This window comes from Panthera tigris, chromosome X, assembly GCF_018350195.1.
Source record: "Panthera tigris isolate Pti1 chromosome X, P.tigris_Pti1_mat1.1, whole genome shotgun sequence".
In the NCBI taxonomy this organism is placed as follows: domain Eukaryota; kingdom Metazoa; phylum Chordata; class Mammalia; order Carnivora; family Felidae; genus Panthera; species Panthera tigris.
In genome coordinates, this window is record NC_056677.1 from 40,957,092 (window position 1) to 40,970,647 (window position 13,556).

Sequence of the window (13,556 nt, forward strand, 5' to 3'; positions counted from 1 at the left end):
TATTTTTGAGAGAGAGAGTGTGTGAGCGGGGAAGGGTCAGAGACAGAGGGAGACACAAAATCCAAAGCAGGCTCCAAGCTCTGAGCTGTCGGCACAGAGTCCGACCTGGGGCTCGAACCCACGTACCATGAGATCATGACCTGTGTTAAAGTCGGACACTTAACAGACTGAGCCACCCAGGTGCCTCTTTAATTTAATCAAAGCAATTCACAATTATTGTTGGGATTTTTCAAAGAGCCACACAGAAACTCAGAAAAGCAATAAAATGCCAGATAAAGAAGCCAGATCTTTTTAGTATTTTGCTTCTTTCTAAAATATCTGAGACCCTGTTATATAACTAACTTGAGTTGTTATACAGGTAACCCTTGAACAACACAGGTATGAACTATATACACGGATTTGTTTTTATAAACGTGGCACAGTGCGGTACACATATCTTCTCTTTCTTGTAGCTTTCTGAATACCTTTTCCTTTTTCTCTAGCTTACTTGATTGTATGAATACAGTATATAGTAGATGGAACATGAAAGAAATATGCGTCCATCGATTATCAGTAGGCTATGAGTAGTTAGGCGTTTAGGGAGTCAGAAGTTACACGCTGATGTTTGACTGTATGGGGTGGAGGTCAGCACTTCTAACCTTTGCTTTGTTTAAATTTTTTTTTAACGTTTATTTATTTATTTATTTTTTTTTTCAACGTTTTTTATTTATTTTTGGGACAGAGAGAGACAGAGCATGAACGGGGGAGGGGCAGAGAGAGAGGGAGACACAGAATCGGAAACAGGCTCCAGGCTCCGAGCCATCAGCCCAGAGCCTGACGCGGGGCTCGAACTCACAGACCGCAAGATCGTGACCTGGCTGAAGTCGGACGCTTAACCGACTGCGCCACCCAGGCGCCCCAACGTTTATTTATTTTTGAGACAGAGAGAGACAGAGCATGAACGGGGGAGGGTCAGAGAGAGGGAGACACAGAATCTGAAACAGGCTCCCGGCTCTGAGCTGTCAGCACAGAGCCCGAAGCGGGGCTCGAACTCACGGACCGCAAGATCATGACCTGAGCCGAAGTCGGACGCTTAACTGACTGAGCCACCCAGGCGCCCCCCTTTGCTTTGTTTAAAGGGCAGCTGTATAACTACGGCGCAAGTATAAGTTGGATTCATGCATTTGACCAAACGCTGCAAGTGAAACAAACAAGCTTTTGGTTCACTTGCTAATCACCCTCCTCCAAGCCCAAAAGTACATGTCACAAGGCAACAGGCGGGGGTGGGGCGACAGCCTCAGAACAGAGATTGGGATCAAGAGGGCAGCCAGGTGCCAAGTAGAAATCGTTCGCAACACAGGAATGCCAGTGTGCAGGCCGAAGGCTGGTGCTGTGGATTAGCGTTGCTGACGTTACCTGAGCACGTCATGTAGTACCCTTTGCTGGGTGGGCATTTTCCCCAAGAGTGAAAATTGTCCTCTATGTGTCTGTGCATTTTTTAAATGTTTTATTTAAAACAAAAATTAATGTTTATTTTTTTTTTGAGAGAGAGACAGAACGCAAGCAGAGGAGGGGCAGAGAGAAGAGACACAGAATCTGACACTTAACCGACTGAGCCACCACGGCACCCCTAAGCTTTGACTTAAAAAAATTTTTTTTTAAAGTTTACTTATTTTTGAGAGTGGTAGGAGGGGCGGAGAGAGAGAGAAGGAGACAGAATCTGAGGCAGGCTCCAGGCTCCGAGCCATCAGCACAGAGCCCGACGCTGGGCTCGAACCCATGAACTGCGAGATCATGACCTGAGCCGAAGTTGGACACTTAACTGATTGAGCCACCCAGGTGCCCCAGCTTTCACTTAAAAAAAATTTTTTTAATGTTTATTTTTGAGACAGAGAGAGACAGAGTGGGAGCAGGGGAGGGGCAGAGAGAGAGAGAGAGACACTGAATCCGAAGCAGGCTCCAGGCTCCGAGCCGTCAGCACAGAGCCCGACACAGGGCTTGAACCCATGAACTGTGAGATCATGACCTGAGCTGAATTGAAATTGGACACTTACAGACTGAGACACCCAGGTGCCCTCTTTTTTTTTTTTTTTTTTAGTGTTTTTTTTTTTTGTTGTTGTTGTTATTTATTTTGAGTGAGAGAGCAAGTGAGCAGGGCAAGGGCAGAGAGAGAGGGAAAGAGAAAGAATCCCAAGCAGGATCCTGGCTGTCAGCATAGAATCTGATGTGGGGTTCGATCCCATGAACCATGAGAACATGACCTGAGCCGACATCAAGAGTTGGACGCTTAACCGACCACACCCAGGCACCCTGAGGTGTCTCCATTTCTGACCTGTATGACAGGTTCAAAACTCTGTGCCCGTTTGATTTTGGCTGTTGTTGGTCTAACTAATCTCCGAATACCCTTTTTGCTGCAAAATGTCTGTGATCTTGGGGCGCCTGGGTTTGGCTCAGGTCATGATGTCACGGTTTGTGAGTTCGAGCCCCACGTCGGGCTCTGCACTGGCAGTGCGGAGCCTGCTTGGGATTCTCTCTCTCTCTCTCTCTCTCTCTCTCTCTCTGCCCTTCCTGTGTGTGTGCTCTCTCCCTCTCAAAATAAATAAATAAACTTAAAAATAAAATGTCTGTGATCTGTGTTCTAAGATTACACCGATGAACTGATTTCTTTCCATTGGGGTTTTCTTCTAGAAAAATGGCAGTTATGGTTTCCTGCCTTGCCTTTTAGAATCGCTTAAGCGACGCCCAAGCCCCTAGGGGGTTCACAAAGGCTAACGTGCCACAGAGCTCTGCCTTCCTCACAGGTGGCAATGCATCTGGGTCAATGTGACTCAGGGAGCTGACGCGGGCAATTGTAAGATAAGGTGACACCGGGAAGGTGTTTCATCAAAATGCCACAGTGTGAGAGAGCCTACCCTCCCTCGCATTTCCGCACATTCCTGTCGCTCGGGCAAGCAGTTCTTCAGCGGCCCTGTGGTGGCCGTTGCTAGGCTGGCTCGTCACATGTCCACAGATTCAGCCAGGAAAGAGACAGGAAGCCCAAATGCTTCTTACAGAGCCGGCAAAAGTAAGCCCAGCGTGCTGCCAGCTGCCATGTCCCTAGTGCCACAGGCTGACAGTCAACCAGAGAAGCCAGATGGCACAGGGAGTCGCTCTGTCATTGAGCAGCCAACTCAAAAGGGCAGCCAAGCAGTTTTGTAGACTTACACGGAAGCCTGCAGCCGGACCCTCCGTGTGGTCATGGTGGGGAGTCCCATCTGCCCCAGAGCCAGGGGGGTGAGGGAAAGTCCTCACCAGGCTCCCCACCGGGCTGCTTGTCTTGCCACGTCCCGGGGAAGATCGCAGGACCTTCCGCCAAGACCGCTGTCACACTTGAGTCAAGCCTTCCCCTGGTGGCCTATGTGAGGCTGTGCAAAGTCACCACCATGACGGACACAGCTGTTTCCCTACAACTGCACTGCCCGATGCCTCATGTATTCAGCTCAGAATTCTTTTTTTTTTTTTAATGTTTATTTATTTACTTTGAGCAGGGTGTGTGAAGCAGGGAAGGGCAGAGAGAGAGAGGAAGACAGAAGACCTGATTCTGGTTCTGTGCTGACAGCAGAGAGCCCAATGCGGGGCTCGAACCCACGAACGGAGACCATCACCTGAGCCGAAGTTGGACGATTAACCGACTGAGCCACCCAGGCGCCCCCAGCTAAGAACTCTTTTTTAGAAGCGCAGGCCACCCGATCGGATGCCCCAAGTAATTGTACTGATAGGGGCTTGGACGAAATCCTTTCTATTTGTCTTGAGTCAAATCAGATGGTGGTAACCATGGCTTTGACTCCCGGTAGAATGATCAGACCTGGTCTGACGATCCCAGACAGACCACAGCCAGGCTCCTGGTCCAGAGCCGAGCCAGCTGAATATGTCATTAATCCTGGTTCGGCAAGAGGTTTTCCCAATGGCACACCCTCTGCCTTACGGTGGCCGGCCAGAAGTCCAGGGCAACGGGATCGTGTATCTCCAGTCAGACCAACGAGCTTAGACTGGTCTGTGTGTGGCAGGCAAGTAGAGGCCTGATGTCTGTGTTAGAAGTGGTACCCTTGGGGCGCCCGGGTGAGCCAGTCGGTTAAGCATCTGACTCCATTTCAGCTCAGGTCATGATCTCACAGTTTGTGAGTTCCAGCCCCGCATCAGGCTCCGTGCTGACAGTTCAGAGCCTGCTTGGGATTCTCTCTCTCCCTCTCTCTGCCCGTCCCTCGGCTTGTGCTCTATCTCAAAATAAAAAAAAAAATAAATGGAAAAAAAAAAAAGAAGGCGTACCCTACCGGGGCAGAAACTGTAGCAGGATAGAATCATTTATCACATTCATTAAAACTGGAAAACGCCAACTTTGCCTCTGTTATGCAGACGAACCCTTTGAGTGGAGTTCAGCATGTCCCGCAAAGCAGGCCGGCGTGTTTCTACAGAGAACAATTAGGCTACCCCAGCCGGCCCAGCCCCTGCCCACGGCCTGTTCACAGGGAACTGTTTTTGTTTTTTTTTTTTAATGTTTATTTATTTTTGAGAGAGACAGACGGAGACAGAGAGAGAGCACAAGCAAGGGAAGGGCAGAGAGAGAAGGGGGGTGCAGACAGAGGATCTGAAACAGGCTCTGTGCTGACAGCAGACAGCCCGATGTGGGGCTCAAACTCGCAAAGTGTGAGATCATGACCTGAGCCGAAGTCTGACGCTTAACCGACTGGGCCGCCCAGGCACCCGTTGGTTCTGCTGGTATGTTTCTAACCATGTCAGCAGCGGCATTTTGTTGACCTGGGGTCCAGGACAAGGTGTCCACAGCATTCTGAGACGACAGGACAAGTCAAGGGTCCTGCAGGCAAGAGCCAAGAAAGCCTAATGGTCCCGCCCGCTCCCCTCTACACCCAAACCCCTGGGTCTGAGGTGTTCCTTCCCCACCAGCCCAAGATATCACCGTCCTATTGTGGCCACGTGATGGGTATGCCCGGTGTCTGAAGCACCCACGCCTACTCATCTCCCCCCGTATCTGCCCCACTGAGGCGTCTAGACTCATCTTGAGATGTCTTTGTGTAGCTTGTGTCTTCCTAGGGACATGTGCACCCCTCCAGGGCCGAGTTGGGATCATCCCCTCATACCTATTGCCAGTGCCATCAGTCTATAACCACTCTGACCCGCTGGCCAACAGGATGGGAAGAGAAACACTAGGTTAGTGTCTCCTACCCCCCATCTCTTCTCAGCCACTCAACGTGTCCAGTTGCATGGCTGCCTTCCTGCTGTAGGTGTGGGAGGGGAAGAGGTAACATGAAAAGGACCAGAGTCTCTTGGTTTTTTTAAGTGTTTACTTATTTTTGAGGGAGATGGTGAGTGGGGGAGGGGCAGAGAGGCAGGGGGACAGAGGATCCGAAGCGGGCTCTATGCTGACAGTAGAGAGCCCAACGTGGGGCTTGAACTCACGAACTCTGAGATCATGACCTGAGTCTAAGTTGGATGCTCAAAACCGACTGAGCCAACCAGGTGACCTGTGGTCAGAATCTCTTAGGGCCAGTCTGGGCCGCTGCCTCTTACCCCCAACTTTGGGGTTAAACATTTTCTTCAAATGGGAGGTTCTCCTGTGGAGAATTGCCATGTCTCGAGTCCATACTGCCTGTTTAAAATGTGTGCTCCTTTGGGGCACCTGGATGGCTCAGGCCATGGAACATGCGACTCTTGATCTCAGGGTCATGAGTTGAGCCTCACACGTGGTGTAGAGTTTACTTAAAATTAAAAAAAAAATTAATGTGTGCCCTCCTAGGAGGAGTGCCTTGGTGACCTATTATCTTCAATTTTTTCTTTCAGGAATCCATCTTATTTTTTATTTATTATTTTTAAAATTTATTTATTTATGGAGAGAGAGAGAGCACAAGCAGGGGAGGGACAGGGTCCCCTGACACATCCTGAAAGGGTCCTGTTCCGCGGCATCAGTTCACATGGGTCACAAACGGGGCCGTGGGTCTTGTGCAATCCCCTACAGAGGCCGACACTCCATCAGCCAGTGGCCTCGCCACCAGGCTACTGTCCATGAGTTCAGGGCCGCAGACCCTGCCCGCGGAACACAGTCCCCTTCTCCATGCCCATTGTTTTTTGTTTTCGTTTTTCATTTTGAAATAATAACTCCACACGAAGTTGCCCCCCAAAAGGGATACAAAGAGATTCCCCGGGCCCTTTATGCAGCCTTTGCATGACTATAGTCCAGTATCGAAAAGAGGAAATTGACATTGGTACCATCCACCAACTTTGTTCAGATTTCGCCAGTTTGCGTGCACTCATCTGTGTGTGTGCGCGCGCGTGTGTGTGTGTGTGTGTCGTGCTGTGCAATTCTGTCACATGTGTGGATTCATGGAACAGCCACTGCAGTCAAGACACAATTGTTCCATCAGCACAGAGAGCCCTGCACTATGCCTTTACAGTCCCCCTCCCCCCTCCCCGTCCCCTTGGCAACCACTAATCCATTCTCCATCTCTATAATTGTGTTATTTCAAGAATGTTACATAAATGGAACCGTACAATATGAAACCTTTTGAGATTGGCTTTTTCCACTCAGCGTGATTCCTTTGAGATCCGACTAAGGTCTTGGATTTCATCCCCGGGCGCAGCCCATCCTATGGATGTGCCTGCTGTTTGTTTTAACCAGTCACCCACTGAAGGATGTCTGGGTTAATTCCACTGTTGGCCCCTTATGAACAAAGCTGCTAATACCACTCATGTACAGGTTTCTGTGTGAATATGAGTTTTCATTTCTCTCGGATACATGCCCAGGAAGGCAATGCAGGACCGTATGGTGGTTGCGTGTTTACTTTTATAAGGAACTGCCGAACTGTTTTCCAGACTAGCTGGATCATTTTGCAATCTCCCTAGCAACGCAGAGTTAACCCTTGAACAACACAGAACACAGGTTGGAACTGCGTGGGTCCACTTACCGGTGGATTCTGCCCCCCCTCCATAAATACAGTAGGGTACTATGAAAGTATTTTCTCTGCTTTATGATTCTCTTAATAACATTTCCTTTTCTCTCGCTTACTTGATCGCAAGAATACAGTATACGATACATAGACAAAATATGTGTTCATCGACGGTTTAGGTTACCAGTAAGACTTTTGGTCAACAGTAGGCTATTAGTAGTTAAGTTTTGGGGGAGTCACGAGTTATACATGGATTTTTGACTGTGTAGGGGGGTGGTCAGTGCCCCTAAGCTCTGCGTTGTTCAAGGGTCAACTGTAGAGGTGGTCCAGTTTCTCTGCATCCTCTCCAGCATTTAGTATTGTCACTACTTTTTATTTTAGCCATTTTGATAGTCGGGTAGGGATATCTCATTGTGGTTTTCAAATACATTTCCCTGGTGGCTAATGATGTCGACGTCATTATTTGCCATCTACGTATCTTTTGGGTGAAATGTTTTGTCGTGTCTTTGGGCCCCATTTGCTAATGATGATTGTTTGGTTTTCTAATTGGCTTGTGTGGTTGAGTTCTGAGAGTTTAAAATTGTATTTTATTTTATTTAATTTTTTTTTAATTTTTTTTTTTTAACGTTTATTTATTTTTGAGACAGAGAGAGACACAGCATGAACGGGGGAGGGGCAGAGAGAGAGGGAGACACAGAATCAGAAGCAAGCTCCAGGCTCTGAGCCATCAGCCCAGAGCCTGATGCGGGGCTTGAACTCGCAGACCGCGAGATCGTGACCTGAGCTGAAGTCGGACGCTTAACCGACTGAGCCACCCAGGCGCCCCTTTTTTTTTTTTTTTTTTTAATTTTTTTTTCAACGTTTTTTATTTTTTTTATTTTTGGGACAGAGAGAGACAGAGCATGAACGGGGGAGGGGCAGAGAGAGAGGGAGACACAGAATCGGAAACAGGCTCCAGGCTCCGAGCCATCAGCCCAGAGCCTGACACAGGGCTCCAACTCATGGACCGCGAGATCGTGACCTGGCTGAAGTCGGACGCTTAACCGACTGCGCCACCCAGGCACCCCTTAAAATTGTATTTTAGATATGGGGTGCCGGGGTGGCTCAGTAGGTCGGGTGGCCGGCTCTTGCTTTAGGCTCAGGTCATGATCCCACGGTTTGTGGGAGCGAGCCCCATGTGGGGCTCTGTGCTGACAGTATGGAGCCTGCTTGGGATCCTCTCTCCCCCCTCTCTCTCCTCCCCTGCACTCTCTCTCTCTCTCTCTCTCAAAATAAATAAATAAAACTCTAAAAAATTAAAATAATATATCTTAGATGCAAGTTCTGTGTTGGATATATGTTTTGCAAATTTTTTTCCCAGTCTGTAGCTCATCTTTTCATCTCTTTAAAGGCAAAATTTTTTAGTTTGGATGATGCCCAATGTGCCACATCCCCCTTCTGTAGATTGTGCTTTCAGTGTCATGTATAAGAACTCTTTGTCTAGCCTGGTGTCTTGAAGATTTTCTCCTGTTTTCTTTTTCTTTTTAATTTTCTTAAAAATTTTTTTTGTTTTATTTATTTGTGAGAGACAGACAGAGAGAGAGAGAGAGAGAGAGAGACAGCGCGAGCGGATGACAGAGAGAGGGAGACACAGAATCCGAAGCAGGTTTCAGGTTCTGAGCTGTCAGCACAGAGCCCGATGAGGGCCTCGAAGTCATGAACCGTGAGATCATGACCTGAACTGAAGTCGGATGCCTAACGGACTGAGCCACCCATGCGCCCCATTTTTTTTTATGTTTTAAAGAGTGCAAGTGGGGGAGAGGGGCAGAACAAGAGAGAGATAATCTTAAGCAGGCTCCACGCTCAGCACAGAGCCCAATGTGAGGTTCCATCCCAAGACCCTGGGATCATGACCTGAGCTGAAATCACGAGTCCGACACTCAACTGAGTGAGCCATCCAGGTGCCCCTGTATATCTAAGTATTTTATTCTTTTGGAGCAATCATATATGGTATTTTGTTTTGTTTTGTTTTTTTAATGCTTATTTATTTATTTTGAGAAAGGTAGGGAGAAGCAGAGAGAGGGAGAGAGAGAGAATCCTAAGCAGGCTCGGAGATGTCAGCACAGACACTGATGCGGGACTTGAACCCACAACCGAGATCATGGCCTGAGCCGAAGTCAAGAGTTGGATACTTGACCGACTGAGCCACCCAGGCGCCCCTATATGGCATTGTGTTTTTACATTTGATTGTTAGTATGCAGAAATGCTATTGGTTTTGTGTGTGTGTTGTGATAAAACTTTACTGACAAAAATAGACAGTGGTCCACAGTTGGTCATGGGCCATAGTTTTCTGGTCCTTATTCTAAGAGAACACAAAAATAACTTACAACAGATAATATTCCGAGTTCCCTCTCAAAGGCAAATATCCATTATTACCAAATAAACAACAAAAAAGGCAATCAACTGCCTTTTCCATTTTGAAAATTTCTAACGTACAATTCCCAAGTGTAATATTATAGTTACTCATAGGCCACAGGCGCATAAGCTAATGTATATCCCCATGGCTAAGTTGCCTGAATCCTGAATGTCTCTTGTAGTTTTCCTAATCAAATGAAAATAATCTCACTGATGTTTTTATCCTCTGGATGACATATTTAGACAGAAGATCACACATGGCCAAGAATTAAGTAGCTTTTCTGTCTGTTACTATGATACTGATATTGTGATTTATAATAAGAAATACTATTTATTTGATCTTTGCCCTGGATTCCCTAATTAGTGGTAGAAATAGGGAGAGGGGTGTCCACTGCATCGTCTCCAGGAACCAGAAGTCTGGCTGTTGGAGTTTGTCAAATGTTGGGTTTTTATGGTTTTTTTTTTTTTTTGCATCAATTGATACGATCGTATGATTTGTCTTCTGTTGATAATGGCAGATTACATTGAGTTTTGAATATCAAACCGGTCTTTCATACTTAGAATAAATCCCACTTGGTTATGGTACACTTCTTTTTAAGTATTATGGTATAATTCTTTTTGAACATTGCTGGGGGCGGGGCACCTGGGTGGCTCAGTTGGTTACATGTCAGACTCTGGACTTCGGCTTGGGTCATGATCTCTCGGTCTGTGAGATTGAGCCCTACATCAGATTCTGCACTCACAGTGCGGAACCTGCTTGGGATTCTCGCTCTCTCCATCTCTCAGTGCCTCCCCTGCTCGCTCGTCCTCTCTCAAAAATAAGTTCAATAAACAAACTTAAAAAAACAAACATTGCTGGATTTGATTTGCCAATATTGTGTTGAATTTTTCTGTGGCTGAGGTCATGAGATCTCTCAGTCTGCAGTTTTCTTTTTTTCTTTTTGTGCCCTTTTCCCTGATTTTGGTAGCAAAGCAAAACAGGCCTCACAAAATGAGGTGGGAAATGTTTTCTTATCTGGAAGAGATTCTGTAAAATTGGTGCTAATTTCTCTTTAAATGTTTGGTAGAGGGGTGCCTGGGTGGCTCAGTCGGTTGAGCGTCCGACTTTGGCTCAGGTCATGATCTCACAGCTCTTGGGTTCGAGCCCCGCGTCGGGCTCTGTGCTGACAGCTCGGAGCCTGGAGCCTGCTTCGGATTCTGTCTCCCTCTCTCTGGCCCTCCCCCACTCCCACTTTGTCTCATTCTGTTTCTCAAAAACAAATAAGTGTAAAATAGATAAATAAATAAATGTTTGGTAGAATTCTCCAGTGAAAACATCTGCATCTGGAGATTCCTTTTTTGAGGGCAAAATAACATATCTAATCTCTGTAATCGTTACAGGGCTATTTGGATGAGTTTGATAGTTTGTACTTTTAGAGCACTTGGTTGATTTCTTCTAAGTTGTTGAGTTTATGAGCATAAAGTTGTTCATAGTATTATCCTATTTTTTAAACTTTATTTATTTATTTTGAGAGAGAGAGAGAGAGACAGAGAGACAGCAGGACAGAAGCAGAGAGAGGGGGAGAGAAAGAATCCCAAGCAGGCTCCACACTGCCAGCACAGAGCCCGATGCCGGGCTTGAACTCATGAACCTCGAAATCATGACCTAAGCTGAAGTCGGACACTTAACCGACTGAGCCACCCAGGCGCCCCTAAAAAATTTTTTTTTAACATTTATTTATTTTTGAGAGGCGGAGAGAGAGCACAGCACAAGTGGGGGAAGGTCAGAGAGAGAGGCAGACGCAGGAGCCGAAGCAGGCTCCAGGCTCCGAGCTGTCAGCACAGAGCCCAACGCGGGGCTGGAACCCACAGACCCTGAGATCATGACCTGAGCCGAAGTCGGACGCCTAACAGACTGAGCCACCCAGGCGCCCCCTTACTATCTTTTTAATAGCTGCAGGATTTGCAGAGGTATCCCATGTTTCATTACTGATGTTCGTGATTTGTATTTTCACTCTTTTTATCTTTGTCTTGCCAGAGGTTTTCAGTTTTATTGATCTTTTCAAAGATTTAGCCTTTAACTTCATTGATTTTACCTATTGTTTTTCCATTTTCCATTTTATTGGTTTTTGCTTTTTATTGTTTCCCTCCTTCTGCTTGCTTTGGGTCTATTTCACTCTATTTTTTCTTAGTTTCTTGGGGGTAGGAACCAGATTATTGATTTGAGAACTTTCTTTCTTTTCTTTTTTCTTATTTATTTTTTAAATTGGAGTAGAGTTGGCACACAATGTTACATGAATTTAAAAGAACTTTCTTCTTTTCTTTTTCTTTTTCTTTTACTTATTTATTTTGAGAGACAGAGAGAGCATGAGTGGGGGAGGGGCAGAGAAAGAGGGAGAATCCCAAGCAGGCTCTGTGTCACCAGCACAGAGCCTAACATGGGCTTGAATCCTCAAAAATTTGAGATTGTGACCTGAGTCAAAATCAAGAGTGAGATGTTTAATTGATGGACCACCAAGGACTCCCAAGCTTTCCTCTTTTCTTTAAAAAAAATTTTTTTTGATGTTTTATTTTCAAGAGAGAGAGAGAGGACGAGTAAGGTAGGGGCAAGGAGAGAGGGAGACACAGAATCTGAAGCAGCCTCCAGGCTCCGAGTTGTCAGCACAGAGCCCGACGCAGGGCTCAAACCTGTAAACCATGAAATCATGACCTGAGCCAAAGTCAGGTGCTTAACCGACTGAGCCACTGTGCCCCTCGTCTTTTTTAATGTAAGCATTTAGTGCTACAAATTTCCCTCTAGGTACTGCCCTAGTGCATTACACACATTATGTTATTCTCTCTTTTCTTTCATTTGTATGTATTTGCTTTTTAAAATATTTTTATTAAAAACCGTTTTTCTGTAGTTTCAAATTTTTAGTTAAATTCCAGTTAACATACAGTGTAATATTCAGGTGTAGAATTTAGCCACTCATTACTTGCATACAGCACCCAGTGCCCATCCCAACAAGTGCCTTCCTTAATCCCCATCTACCGTTTAGCCCTTCCCCCTCCCACCTCCCCTCCAGCAACCCGCAGTTTGTTCTCTGTAATTAAGAGTGTCTTATGGTTTGCTTTCCTCTCTCTCTTTCTTCCCCTATGTTCATCTGTTTTATTTTATTTTATTTTTATTTATTTTTTTTAACATTTATTTATTTTTGAGACAGAGAGAAAGCATGAACAAGGGAGGGTCAGAGAAAGAGGGAGACACAGAATCTGCAACAGGCTCCAGGCTCTGAGCTGTCAGCACAGAGCCCGACGCGGGGCTCGAACCCACGAACTGTGAGATCATGACCTGAGCCAAAGTCAGACGCTCAACCGACTGAGCCACCCAGGCGCCCCTATGTTCATCTGTTTTGTTTCATAAATTCCACATATGAGTGAAATCACATATTTGTCTTTCTCTGACTTATGTCACTTAGCATAATACTCTCTACCTCCATCCACATTGTTGCAAATGGTAAGATTTCATTCATTTTTATGGCTGAGTAATATTCCATTATATGTATATATATATACCACATCTTCTTTTTAAAAAACTTTTAATGTTTATTTATTTTTGACAGAGGGGAGGGAGGGTCAGAGACAGAGGATACAGAATCCAAAGCAGGCTCCAGGCTCTGAGCTGTCAGCACAGAGCTCAACGCAGGGCTCCAACTCACGAGCTGTGAGATCATGACCTGAGCCAAAGTTGGACACTCAACCGACTGAGCCACCCAGGGGCCCCCACATCTTCTGTATCCATTCATCAGTCAATGGACATGTGGGCTCTTTCCATAATTTGGCTATTGTGGACAATGCTGCTATAAACATTGGGGTGCATGTATCCCTTCATGTTAGTATTTCAGTATTTTTTGGGTAAATACCTAGTAGTGCAAATGCTGGGTGGTAGGGTATTTCTATTTTCAACTTTTTGAGGAACCTCCATTCTGTTTTCCAGAGCGGCTGCACAGTTTACATTCCCCCCAACAGTGCATGAGCGTTCCTTTTTTTCTACATCCTTGCCAACATCTGTTGTTTCCTGTGTTGTAAATTTAGGAATTCTGACAGGTGTGAGGTGGTAACTCATTTTAGTTTTGATTTGCATTTCCCTGATGATGAATGATGTTGAGCATCTTTTCATGTGTCTGTTAGCCATCTGGATGTCTTCTTTGGAGAAGTGTCTATTCATGTCTTTTGCCCATTTCTTCACTGGATCATTTGTTCTTTGGGTGTTGAGTTTGATAAGTT

At 45.9% G+C, this 13,556-nt stretch overlaps 1 non-coding gene across 1 annotated transcript; it reads right to left on the reverse strand.

Moving 5' to 3' along the window:
* Nucleotides 1-12,578: 12,578 nt before the first annotated feature.
* On the reverse strand, nucleotides 12,579-12,663 carry TRNAQ-UUG. Its single transcript has one exon. It is a non-coding gene; the product is annotated as a tRNA-Gln (tRNA).
* Between the last annotated feature and the right edge of the window lie 893 nt (nucleotides 12,664-13,556).